Raw genomic sequence first — 14,075 nt, 5'->3', positions numbered from 1 at the left:
TCGTCAAAGGTCTGAGGGTCTCAGCAGTCTTAACGCAATTAAGAGGGTTAATTAAGAGGGTGGTAATTTTATTTGAAGACGAAGAAGACGTTTTCGTCGCATGTAAACACAGCGACAAACATCGCGACAAACATAGTGACATAACGACATAACCATATACGTTTGCTCTATTAGAATAAGATATTCGAGGGTAGGGGGGGGGGGGGGGGGGGTGGGGGGTAGGAGTCAGAAAAAACCCAGTGTTGAACACTTCCTCAACCATTTGCAGAACATGCATTTGTCGATGTTGCTCAAACTTGGCACACAGATAACGAATGATGCCTTACATATGCCGGTCATGTTATTCGAGGTCAAATCTAAGATGGCCGACTGGCGGCTATTTTGTTCCTTAAACGTGTCCCTGAAGGAGTCCGGGCTCCAGCATGATACGGACAAAAGGATGGCAAGGCACAAACTCGTCCGAGAAGATATTTATTCGTAAAACCAACTCGGGAACACTCCAACTCTCTGAAAAGCCCAACCAGAAACCGAAACCGAAACCGAAAGCCACGCCTCTCAGGCGAGGCGTGCTTCGGTGGTCACGTGATCAACAGGTGTAGCTGATTATACCCGCACGCGCGGCACGCTTTGGTGGTCACGTGACCAGCCACTCTGTCGCCGTGGTTCCCCGCCGGTGACGTCACCGGCTGGAGCAAGGAGATTCTGATGCAGGTCTCGCTTGGGGGACCCATGGGTCGCTACACACGCCCCCCCCCAGAATGGACTTGATCCAGGAAGGTCAACCTGAGGGGGGTCCGGATGACCCAACCGAAACGACCCCTGGCCAGTCGCGGGGGGGGGGGGGGGGTCCGGTGTTGTGGCGGGTGGTCAGACGGGGGGTGCAGGCAGGGGGGGGGGGTCCGGTGTGGTGCCCGGTGGTCGGACGGGGGGTGCAGGGCGGGGGGCGGCCGAGGGGCCGGGCAAGTCCTCGGGTGAGGCTGCCGAGGTTCCTCGCGGCCCTCCCGAGGTTGCAGTTCGCGGGTGCAGTGCCGAGAAGGCTCGAGCGGTGCACGCGAAAAGCGGGTGAGCCAACCGAGGGGCTGGTCAAGGCCTCGGGGGAGGCTGCCGAGGTTCCTCGTGGGCCTCCCGAGGATGCGGGGCTGGTCAAGGCCTCGGGGGATGCAGTGGACGGGGGGCGGCCGAGGGGCTGGGCAAGTCCTCGGGGGAGGCTGCCGAGGTTCCTCGCGGGCCTCCCGAGGTTGCAGTTCGCGGGTGCAGTGCCGAGAAGGCTCGAGCGGTGCACGCGAAAAGCGGATGGGCCAACCGAGGGGCTGGTCCAGGCCTCGGGGGAGGCTGCCGAGGTTCCTCGCGGGCCTCCCGAGGATGCAGGGTCGGAGAGGTAGTTGCGGTTGTAGTTGTAGGTGCGCGAGGGTGACGAAGCGGCCGTGCCGCGAACGTCAGTGCGCGCGAAGGTGACGAAGCAGCCGTTCCGCCAACGTCAGTGCGCGCGAAGGTGATGAAGCAGCCGTGCCTTCGGAGGGTCTTGGAATAGGTTCGCCCCTCCGGTCGTAGAGGAGGAGCCGAGCGCGGTGCGCGAACCTCATAGTCATGGCCGTCGTCGTTACCGAAACTCCGGCATGTCGAAGCCGCGTTCGAAACTGCGCCCGAAGCCATGCGGGAGAAGCCGGCATCACCAGCCGAGGTGGCTTCCCTGGCTAGGGCGTGCTTGCCGTGTCCGTTCGCAGCCCCCGCATCCGTGCGGGGGCAGTCGGGGTTGCGTGTTCAAATCACGTCGGGGTCACCAGTGAAGGAGTCCGGGCTCCAGCATGATACGGACAAAAGGATGGCAAGGCACAAACTCGTCCGAGAAGATATTTATTCGTAAAACCAACTCGGGAACACTCCAACTCTCTGAAAAGCCCGTTTATCGGGCTGCCTTATAAAGCACTACCAGAAACCGAAACCGAAACCGAAAGTCACGCCTCTCAGGCGAGGCGTGCTTCGGTGGTCACGTGATCAACAGGTGTAGCTGATTATACCCGCACGCGCGGCACGCTTTGGTGGTCACGTGACCAGCCACTCTGTCGCCGTGGTTCCCCGCCGGTGACGTCACCGGCTGGAGCAAGGAGATTCTGATGCAGGTCTCGCTTGGGGGACCCATGGGTCGCTACATCCCCAACAGTTTCTTGAACCTGCATTGTTCGATTTTGTTCAAACTTGGCACAAGCATAGTACATGATGTCATGCATATGCACCTCACTTTATTTTGTGATCTGATCAAAGTTGGCCGGCTGGTAGACTGGCGGCCATTTCAGTTGTAAAAAACCCAATATTGAACACGTCCTTAACCATTTCTTGAACATGCATTTACTGATCTTGTTCAATATTGGCACACAGAAAATGAATGATGGGTTATATATGCACATCATTTTTATTTCGAGATCAGATTCAAGATGGCCGCCTGGCGGCCATTTTGTAACTTAAATGTGTCCCCAACCATTTATTGACATGCATGGACCGGTTTTGTTAAAACTTGCACAAAGACAATACATGAAAGTATACATATGCAGAAGATTTTGTTTTGTAATCTGACCAAAGATGGCCAACTGATGGATTTTAACTCCATACAGCAAAATTACTAAAACCATGCAGCAGTTATTTAGCCTTGAGATTGTCCATGCTTGGCTACAATCTTGTGTCTGACCTCCTCAGACAATTCTCTGGTTTTCTTTCTTTTCTCCATGCTCAATGCGGTACACACAGTGACACAGAACAGCAGAATGACTCCTTTTCTCTGTTCAAACTGGTTGAATGAGTGATTTTTATATTGCAGGTGTGGGAGTTGTCCTCCTGTATCAAAAATAAGACAACTTTCACTTTTTTGACAAAGGACCATTTATTAATTACGGACATACGGAGAGAAATGTTTGATACCAGGCAAGCAGATCTCTGAATCCCACTCACAACTGCATCCAATATATACCCAAATTGTTTTACTACAAAGGAAGGCCAAAGGCGAGCTGGAGCATGAGATAAGAACAAAAGCTGATGAAACGGAACCTTGGCTTCACATTTTTGCACAAGGTCAAACCACAGATAAAACATATTTTTGCCAGCTCAGCACAAGCAAGCATATTACCCTTGGCCTTACTCCAGCAAATCAGATGATGCATTCACCCAACATGCTCCTGGCCATGGCTGTCTCTGATTGGTCCAGAGATCATACTTATTCATTTTAACCCCTACACAGGCACCTGCAACTCACCATAGTTGAGTTCAATTCCAAAGTAAAGGAGAATCACCTGCTTGAAATCTAATTATTTCTAACAACTTCTAAAATGTGCCAATAATATTGTCCGGGCCATTTTAGGATTTATATGTGGAATTAACCTAAGATTTGTTAATTTTTAAGCTTTTTTGTTTTGTTCCACTGCAAACAAAATAAATACATTTGTGGATACCAAAAGATTTCTAATATCAACAATTTTCTGGAAGAAATGGTGCATTATTTGAAAAAAGTGCAAGGGTGCCAATATTTTTGCCAATATTTTTGGGCACGACTGTACATATGTCCTTCTTCCATCAATCCCCTTCCTTTAGTTATTTTTATTTCTTAAATATCCAATTTCTATGCATGACCTTATTGGGCTGTCCGATTTGCTCAGCAACACCGTCTCTCAAGTAGCTCGACCGATCTCTCTCGGGGATTTACTATCTTCATATTGTACTGTTTACTAATTGTGAGCCATCTGATAATGCCGGATATTGTCCCAGTATAATTGGTGATTTCCTGTTTACTAATCGTGAGCCATCTGATAATATATTGCTAGATATTGTCCGAGTATAATCATGCATTTACTGTTTACTAATCGTGAGCCATCTGATGATGCTAGATATTGTCCCAGTATAATTGGTGATTTAATGTTTACTAATCGTGAGCCATCTCATAATGCCATATGTTGTCCCAGTATAATTGGGGATTTAATGTTTCCTAATTGTGATCCATCTGATAATATAATGCTAGATATTGTCCGAGTAGGCCTATAATCAGGCATTCACTGTTTACTAATCGTGAGCAATCTGATAATGTTAGATATTGTCGGAGTATAATCGGGGTTTTCCAGTTTACCAATCATGAGCCATCTGATATTGCTAGTTATTTTCCCAGTGTAATCGGATATTTACTGTTTCCTCATCGTGCGCAATCTGATAATGCAACATATTGTCCGAGTATATGGGGATTTGCTGAGGCCAGTTTCTTGATGTTCAGACGTACAAACACATATTGTACATACAGATAATTGCGTTGTGGAGGTGGTGGAAGGGGTTGTACTCCTGACATGACATTGGGCACCCCCAGCACTTTGGTGCGGATTGGCCCAGCCATACAGGTGGAAATCATTCGTAGGCTTGGATATTTTTGTGATGCCCATGACTTGACCTTGGGTTCTCCCAGCACATTTGCAAAATTCAGTGGAGATTGGCCCAGCCGGTTTTTCATGATTTTCAGACATGCATACATATACAAATGGAGATTAGCCTTATGGAGGTAGGATTTTTTGTGCCCATATCCTGAACCCGAATACCCCCAGCACATATGCAAAATCTGATGGAGATTGGCCCAGCCGTTTTTTCAGACATATCCAAACACAAGTACACACAGAGAATTTCCTTGTGGGGGGATTTTATGGATGGAGGTTAAGTTCTCACCCCTGTCTGTCTGTTTGTCCGTTTGTGAACAAAATATCTCAAAAAGTTGTGGACGAATTCAGATGAAATTTGGCAGAGATGTAGCGTATGCGACAAGGGCGAAATGATTAGATTTTGGTGAAGATCCGGATTCGGATCCGGTTACTAGAATTTTAAAGTAATTCTTCACCATCAGGAGATCGGGCCAAAAACGATACATAGCAGGATATCTCAAAAGGTTATGGATGGATTTGGACGATACTTGTTGGAAAGGTTGTGTGTGTGACCAGGAAGAATCGATTCAATTTTGGTGAAGATCTGAATATGGATTCGCAGATGAGAATTATATATATTTTAAGTGATTCTTCACCATCAGGAGATCGGGGCAAAAACGATACATAGCAGGATATCTCAAAATCTTATGGACGGATTTGGACGAAACTTGGTGGTGAGGTTGTGTGTGTGACAAGGAAGAATCGATTCAATTTTGGTAAAGATCCGGACTCGGATCCGGCTACTACAATTCTTTAAAATGATTCTTCACCATTGGGAGGTCAGGACAAAAACGATACATAGCAGGATATCTCAAAAAGTTATGGATGGATTTGGACGAAACTTGTTGGACAGGTTGTGTGTGTGAGCAGGAAGAATCGATTCAATTTTGGTGAAGATCCGGATCCTGCAAGTAGCATTTTTAAGTGACTCTTCATAATTGAGTGATAATGCCAACCAGGCAGAGGTATGTATGCTCTCTACTGAGTGCCGTTCTAGTTATATATGATCTGGGGGGCATGCAGCCATGCACCCACCCCCCCCCCCCCCACCCCTGTCATATATCATCACCCTGTTGTCATCATTTCAGTTCCCCCCAATCATCAAGTGAGCATTTTCCCCAACCAGGTATATGACATAATAGGCCTATATGAATGTTCCCTAAAGGTGTTTGAAAAAAAACACAATTGGCAAAGCCAAATGGCATTGCATTCTACCTTTCAGAAGCGTAATTGTCGGCTATAAAACTCACCCAATATGTAGGATAAATATGTGGGACATACATACATACAGAGAGACAAACGCTGTAAACACAAGAACCAAATATCTACGCCGTAAAAAATCGTTTGTTTAATCACGAATCTGCCAGTTCTAAAGCCTCTTTGTGAGTTTGAAGAAGAGGAAGAAGTGCTAATATATGGTTTATTCACACAGCAGTTTGAACGGAAACATTTATTATTCTACGACAGTAGAAACCCTTAAAAGGACATGGAACGAGCATACAAAATTATATATGCAGTAGTGATATTTTGCGAAACAATAGAAAAATATATAAAACGACACAGAAAACCTACAAACAACAACAACCACAACAACGATAACAATATTGAGTGTTATAAAAGATCCTTATTTTCACGTGTTTTACTTCATGTGTTTTACGTGTTTATTTGTGTTTCACACTGAACGAAAAACGTAATAAAGGGGGGGCATGCAGATCGTAATACTTGGCAGGTTCAACGATATGTTCGGCCTTCAACGGCATGGGAATCAAAATGGCGGTGTGTGGAGTCAGCCGTCATACTGCCGTAATGACATCACATCACATCACCCCTGTCATGTGACCAGATCCTCAGCTCTGATTGGTGTACTTTTGAGGGGACATACATACATACATACAGACAGACAAACAATGTTCTCGACGGCTTTGCCCAATGGGGTATGCCGTAAAAAAAAAAACAGGTGAAAGTTACATTGACTTAAATCTGGTGAATATTGCGTGTAAAGACAAAACCTCCCACTCCCAAGACTTTAACAGTCGTTGGACACTGTACTTTACAAGAGGTGCTGCAGTGTTGTTTAATACGATGGCATTGCTCAGGTGAGAGCTTGACCTTGCTTATCTGGAGAGATTGCAGGTGGGTCACATAGTGCCATGAGGGAGTCCTATTGTTATATTCTTACCAGAGGGTTTCTTTTTCTGAACGTGGTTTCAGTTATGCATTGTAATTGTAACACCTTTTCAGCAGAGAATGACATTTTTCATTAGCAACCCTAGTACATACGCTGCACTGAGAATATTTTGGAATGGTGGATTCTGTGCTGGCACCGTTGGATTTAAAGAGGATGACAAAAGTGGAGGCAGAGGACAAAGCACCGGGTGGTGAAAGAACAATGCGGGCAAAGAGTAAAACCTAATTCCACTAGCTTTTCATTAGTATAATACACCTCACTACTTAGTTTAGGGTCCCCACTGTTTCTCCTCAATTCCCAGTGTTCCTGAACAAAGCCCATAGTCTTAACAGAGCATTGGCATGTTTATGACATGTCATGGACGTTTATGCATCGAAGAAACCATCCCGGACAGTCGCCAATCTGTTGCTGTGTGCCGAAATTTCCATTGAGCAGCCATGGGAATTAAACTCACTCCAATGAGGGCAAATGCATCAAGGTTGTACCAACTCCAACCCAAAGCCATTCCTTATCTATCTATACAGATGCAATATTTTAACAAATCTCAGGATTTGCTCAAAGACGGATCAACTTATGATCACCCATCCCAACTCTCTGTTTCTCATCTGCAGCAACTTCAACTGTAACCGTGCTAGCTGTCTGGGTGTTATCTCTGCAATAACCAGCAATGGTATTGCAGCTATGGTTTTCTGCCACTGTGTGTATCTGACCAAATCTGTACATTTTCCAATCTGGATTTCTGAATAAAGAACATCCTTCCTTCTCGACCTGCTAATGACTAAGTTTCTGTCCAACCTCTGATGTTCCTCCTTGGTTCATCTGATCATTTTCTTGTCAAAGCTCATGTTTCTCTGGCTATTGTTGGAGAGCAACCTCAGTGTGGTTGTTTGAACAGGCTAACTGGCAGGCAATTCAGTCTGCCCTCTCACAAAAGGATTGGCCGAACATCTCCACAGCATTTGATATTGTCTTTCACGCTGTTGAAACCAAAGCGTTCAGAATCATTGGAATCTCCCGCGATGAAGCTATCTCCGAGGGCCTTTCACTCACTCACCGCAGGCAGGTTGGTGGTCTTTCCGTCTTCTACCGACTCCTCTCTGGCCTTGCTCCCCCAGCTCTCTCTGGGCTCTGTCCCCCACATATTCCTACAGGTCGCACAAGATCTGCCTGCAACCCTATTATGGTTAAACTGCCAAAATCAAGACTCTCTGCTCACCTTCACTCCTCTTTTCTCCCGCCTCTGGAACAAACTCCCTCACTCTCTTCAATCCCACTCCTCCCTCCAGGTCTTTAAAACAGCTGTTCAACACCATCTCTTATCTTCCCCCATCCAAAACCTTGATCTTTTCTACCCACACTAATTTCACCCCAAATCCACTTTTTTGAAATACCAACTTCTGTCCTGGAAGTCCTTGGTGTCCTTGTGTTTTATACTTCTCCCATCCCCCTACCCCTTCCCTCGCCTCCTCCCCCCAAGCCCTCTCTCTCCCACACATCTCCCGATGTCCCTGCTCTCAAATGTTGTGTTTGTGTGCTTCCCCTTCTCTCCCCATCTTGTCTACCGCTCCCTCTTTTTATATATTTTGTTTGTCTGTTTGATTTTTTTTGTGATAAATGTTAGCTCTTTCACGAGCCTCGATTCTGTATTCCAAAAAAAATTGATTTCTGCCTGGGAATACTTTCACAATAGCTTACTATTTCTCATACACTAGTTTATCTCATCCTGTCTGCAGTGATCCTATCCATCTTCCTGGCCCTGGTACACTGAGCCCTTTGGTAAGCTCGCTGTGTCAAGCAGCTTGCTTTATCAATGTGGAAGACTAACCGGACAGATTGTAATTTCACCTCACTTCTGGGGCTCGCAACAGGTTTGTGTCAACCTTACGCAACCTGCAAAACTTGGGAAGGGGTCCCGAATAAGAATTATGGTAATAGCACCGTTGCATTCACAGTAAGGATTTTAAATCATTTTCTATGTTAAGATCAATGCTAAGAGTGAAGTTGTCCATCGTGCCACTATACTGCAAGGGAAGATGTCCAAAATTAATAGTTACAGTGGGTAAGGACGTCTTGTCTGGTGTTCCTCCCCATCCAAAACCAGATCAGGTCCAGTGGCACGGAACCAGATTGGGTCCACTGCTCATGGCGGTGGCACAGAGCCTCTACGACAAGGCCTCTACAAGAGGACTGATCATTGGCTCTGTCATGGCTTCCTGCACATGCAATATGATTGGTGTATCCTTATTGGTTGCCAGGCTTCCAGCGGCACAGTGAATGGTAGAAATGGCAGCTGTGACGTCTGGCCAATTACTCACTAGGGCGGATAGTGTTGCCCTGGCCTAAGAGAGCTGGAAGCTGGGTGGGGAGGCAATGTTGAGCTAATAAAAGCAGCCGAGTCATTTTGAGAATTTCTCTTGCTCATTGGATCTTCTGCCTCACTCTTGCTCTCTGGCGTGGCACTAGCTGCACCATTCCTGTTCACGTTCGCCTGCCTGCTTCTCCTGTCAGAGCTATGGAGAAGACCTTGGGCGGCACGCCTACGGCTCCCTATGCCGTCACCCTGTTATAAATACATCCTAAAAACCTGGTCCAGCTTTGTGTAAGTGGAAGCAGCATGTGGATGTGGCACCTAGTCTTTCAGTTATTTATATGCTCTGCTAAATGTTCATCTGTTTATTGTCAAAGCCGGACTTTATTGTAAAAGTCTTCTGGAGCTCAAATTCATTACCTTCACCACTGAAGATGGATGGAGGTTATGTCTTCAACCTTCTTTGTCTATGTATTTGTCTGTCTCGTGAAAAGGTTCTGGACGATTCGGACGAAACTTGGTGGTCAGATTAGGGGTGTGAAAATAACGAATTGATTAAATTTTGGTAAAGATCCGGGTGCAGATCTGGCCTATCAGTGGGATACAAAATGTAAACTGCTCAGCAGGCAGATGGAGGTATGTGCTCTACCGAGTCTCTATTTGTGTTGTCCTGTCTTAATAAATTGTTGTTATTTCGTAAGACACACATTTATTTAACCTCAGCATCTAACAATGCTCTGACAACCATCTCGGTTTGTTGTCCATTTCCTTCGAGAGAAGTAAATTTGGTAACGAGGTTATAATAATCAGACACGGGCGGTTGTATAGGCATACTGATGGACCTAGTCACTGCCAGTCCATGGTAAATTCGGCATTAAGCCGGCCATTCACGAAGCAGTAGATTCAGCATCCAGCAGTCCCATACCCAACAAATTAACGATTGTGGTGAGTTGTTGTAAACATGGCATTTGGAAGTCAGGAGTGCAATTTTGGATCTGGGTTGAAATCCCCGCAACAATATTTGGTGTCAGGAGTAAGATTCGACCTGCATCTCTCCAGTGAAAATTCTAAATTTCTGTGTGAAGCACGCTTGGTCACTTTACATTTCAAAACTCGATGGTATTCATAGAATACTTACCCTGCGCAGTCAACTTGTTGCGAGCCAACTCTTCTGTTTTTGAACATATTTTTTTGTTTGATCCAATATGGCTGCCAGACCACGTGAGCGATGACATCATAAATGTATATTCTCTAATATAATCGTTGCATAGATCACGCTCAAAACATTTCAAACTGATCAGACTAAGCGTTGTCCCTGTCAAATTATGACGTCATAATTATGGCACCAATGACATCACATTAACAACACCTATTCCCCATATGGAGTTCTTTACAATGAGCCATGTTTCAATTTTTTTTCCATGAAGTGGTTTCGGAGATATAGAGGTGCAACTTTTTTCGATTTTTTTTCCAAAATGGAGTCTGTACCACGTGACCGAAGACGTTATAATTATCATTTAAAAATTTACAGGAGCCGCACATATTCTTAAAATTTCGTGTCCATTGGACTCACAGTTGCAGAGGACTTTTTGTTTTATTCATACTGATCAGACTAAGCGTTGCCCATGTCGAATTATGATGTCATAATTAAGGCCCGATGACATCACCATCAACATATCTTTTTCACCATGGTGAGTACTTGACAATGAGCCATGTTTCAATTTGTTCCATTGAGCGGTTTAGGAGATATAGAGGTGTAAAGTTTTTCCAAGATGGCGTCCGTACCACGTGACCTATGACGTCATAATTATGAATAAAAAAATTCTACAGGCGGAGGCGCTTCTGTGGTAAAATTTCGTGTCAATCGGACCCACGGTTACCGAGGAAATGAATTTTTAAAATGCAGACGCGTACGGCACACAGCACACGGCACACGTACTTAATTGAATGCTTAACCCCGCTTTTCGCTTTGCGAGCGCAGGGTAATAACATTTTCTGAGTGCAAGTTTGTGGATGAGGCGATGCATGAGATGGAACATGTGGATGGCAGGGCAGATTCTAGCAGGGAAGAGACGAACATCGGCACCTTCGCCATTTCTCGTGCCATGCAGAGTTCTTCCACCTCTGGGTAGATCAGGACAGTTAGAGGTTAAGAACATGAAATGATCATGAAGCATTATGGACAAATTGGAATGAAACAAGAATGAAATGAAACATATGGGAAACAAATTGGATGCTAAATTTACGAACCTTAAAGAAGAATTGGGAATAAAATTGGGAACGACATTGAATAACATGGAAATCAACCAATTTCCAAGATTAATGGAAATTAAAGAAAATATTAATGAGAAGCTCCAGCAGTTTGGAGATAAATTTGTAACGGGCAGTAAAATAAAAGTCGAAATGGCCTGGAACATTGTAGTGATAATGTGGATGTCGCTTGCCACCAGCAAAGGAGCAGAGAAACTATCGTCGGTCCGTGACACAAACCAGAGAAAAACAATTAGGGAGACTAGCGGGGGTTGAGACAAAGGCGTGAGATTATGATGTGTGATTTAGCATCCTTGGTGCAAGAAACGTCCCTGTGACATCCGCTGTGAGATGTGCCCCCGTGAGAGGCGGCCACTGTGGTCTATTTAACATCCATGGTGCCTGTTGAGGAGTGGTCAGACTTGGAACGGTCGATCTGGTGCTCCTGGGCCCGAAGGTGTGCAACTCGGCACACACAGAAGCATGAGAGTGGGGCAATCCAGAACTTGTGAAGTGTCAACCGGCACCCGTGGTGTGCACACTCGAGGCCACTGCGTGCTTGCCTGCGCAGTGAGAGGATGTGTCTGCACCCACTGAATTGTACAATGCTGCACCTGCTGAGGTTTGCGTGCTGCTCTTATTGATGTGTGAGAGGTCACTCCAGCATGGGTGTGCAAGGCTACGCTGGCAAAGGTGTGTGTTCCAGTGCCTACCAAGTGGTGCTGGGTGGTGCTGGCGTGAGTTGTGTCGGCCACGTGGTTAGGTGAGTCAGCCCTCGCCTTGGTTGAGTCAATGCTTGCTTTCGTCAACTTGGCAATTGTGGGTGTTACGTTAAGGCCTGCGGGTAAGGAGGTAACAGAATTGCATAGACCCATTAGAGGAGCCAGTTACTAAAAAGAGGACAGTAAGAATCACAATTGGCTGTTTCTTTTCATGCTGATTTTTATCTCACCTGGAACTACACTACATGACCAAAAGTATGTGGACACCCGAACATCAAACATCTCATTCCAAAATCATGGACACTAATATGGAGTTGGTCCCTCCTTTGCTGCTATAACAGCATCCACTCTTCTGGGAAGGCTTTCCACTAGATGTCGGAACATTGCTGCGGGGATTTGCTTCCATTCAGCCACAAGAGCATTAGTGACGTTGGGCCTGTTGACCAACCTGTTGACCTGTTGACCTGGCTGACCTGTTGTTGCTCCTAGACATTTCCACTTTATAATAGCAACACTTACATAACTGGGCAGCTCAAATATTCATACTAGCTTGGCTCAGCTCGCTGCGCTCGCCTCACCACGCGTCGTTACTGAGGACCGGGCTTATTTTAGCTGAGGATAATGAATGTACCTGAGTTGCTGTGTTGTCATGATTTACACCAATCATAATACAAACAATTATTTTGCACAAATGTATTTGTAGTGTTTGTGATATTACATTTTTATAGGCAATTTAGGTTGAAGATTTAGGTTGCAAAAATATATAAAATTCAAAAAAGAACCCCTCAGCACATACACATAGGAGGGGTAGGTGCAGACTGGAAGTTTGGGACGATTACACCTCACCACCACTTAATTCAAAACACCTCACCACCAAGTAATTCAAAACACCTCAACACCACGTAATTCAAAACACCTCACCACCACGTAATTCAAAACACCTCACCACCAAGTAATTCAAAACACCTCACCACCAAGTAATTTAAATACACCTCACCACCAAGTTATTCGAAACACCTCACCACCACGTAATTCAAAACACCTCACCACCACGTAATTCAAAACACCTCACCACCACGTAATTCAAAACACTTCACATTTCATCCCCATGTAATTTAAAATACCTCACCCCCACGTAATTTAAAACACCTCACCACCAAGTAATTCAAATACACCTCACCACCACGTAATTCAAAACACCTCACCCCCATGTAATTTAAAACACCTCACCACCACATAATTCAAAACACCTCACCCCCACGTAATTTAAAACATCTCACCCTCACCACCAAGTAATTCAAAACACCTCACCACCACGTAATTCAAAACACTTCACCACCACGTAATTCAAAACACCTCACCACCACGTAATTCAAAACACCTCACCCCCACGTAATTTAAAACATCTCACCCTCACCACCAAGTAATTCAAAACACCTCACCACCAAGTAATTCAAAACACCTCACCACCACGTAATTCAAAACACCTCACCCCCATGTAATTTAAAACACCTCACCACCACGTAATTCAAAACACCTCACTGCCACGTAATTTAAAACACCTCACCACAAAGTAATTTAAAACACCTCATCACCACGTCATTCAAAACACCTCACCACCACGTAATTCAAAACACCTCACCCCCACGTAATTTAAAACATCTCATCCTCACCACCAAGTAATTCAAAACACCTCACCACCAAGTAATTCAAAACACCTCACCACCACGTAATTCAAAACACCTCAACCCCATGTAATTTAAAACACCTCACCACCATGTAATTCAAAACACCTCACCCCCACGTAATTTAAAACACCTCACCACCAAGTAATTTAAATACACCTCACCACCACGTAATTCAAAAATCAAAACACCTCACCACCAAGTAATTCAAAACACCTCACCACCACCTAATTCAAAACACCTCACCACCAAGTAATTTAAATACACCTCACCACCAAGTAATTCAAAACACCTCACCACCAAGTAATTCAAAACACCTCACCACCACCTAATTTAAAACACCTCACCACAACGTAATCCAAAACACCTCACCCCCATGTAATTCAAAACACCATACCACCATGTAAATAAAAACACCTCACCACCACGTAATTCAAAACACCTCACCACCACGTAATTCAAAACACCTCACCACCACGT

Source organism: Myxine glutinosa, chromosome 1 (assembly GCF_964187855.1).
Source record: "Myxine glutinosa chromosome 1, kmMyxGlut1.1, whole genome shotgun sequence".
Lineage (NCBI taxonomy): Eukaryota > Metazoa > Chordata > Myxini > Myxiniformes > Myxinidae > Myxine > Myxine glutinosa.
Note: the sequence above shows the minus strand (reverse complement) of the source record.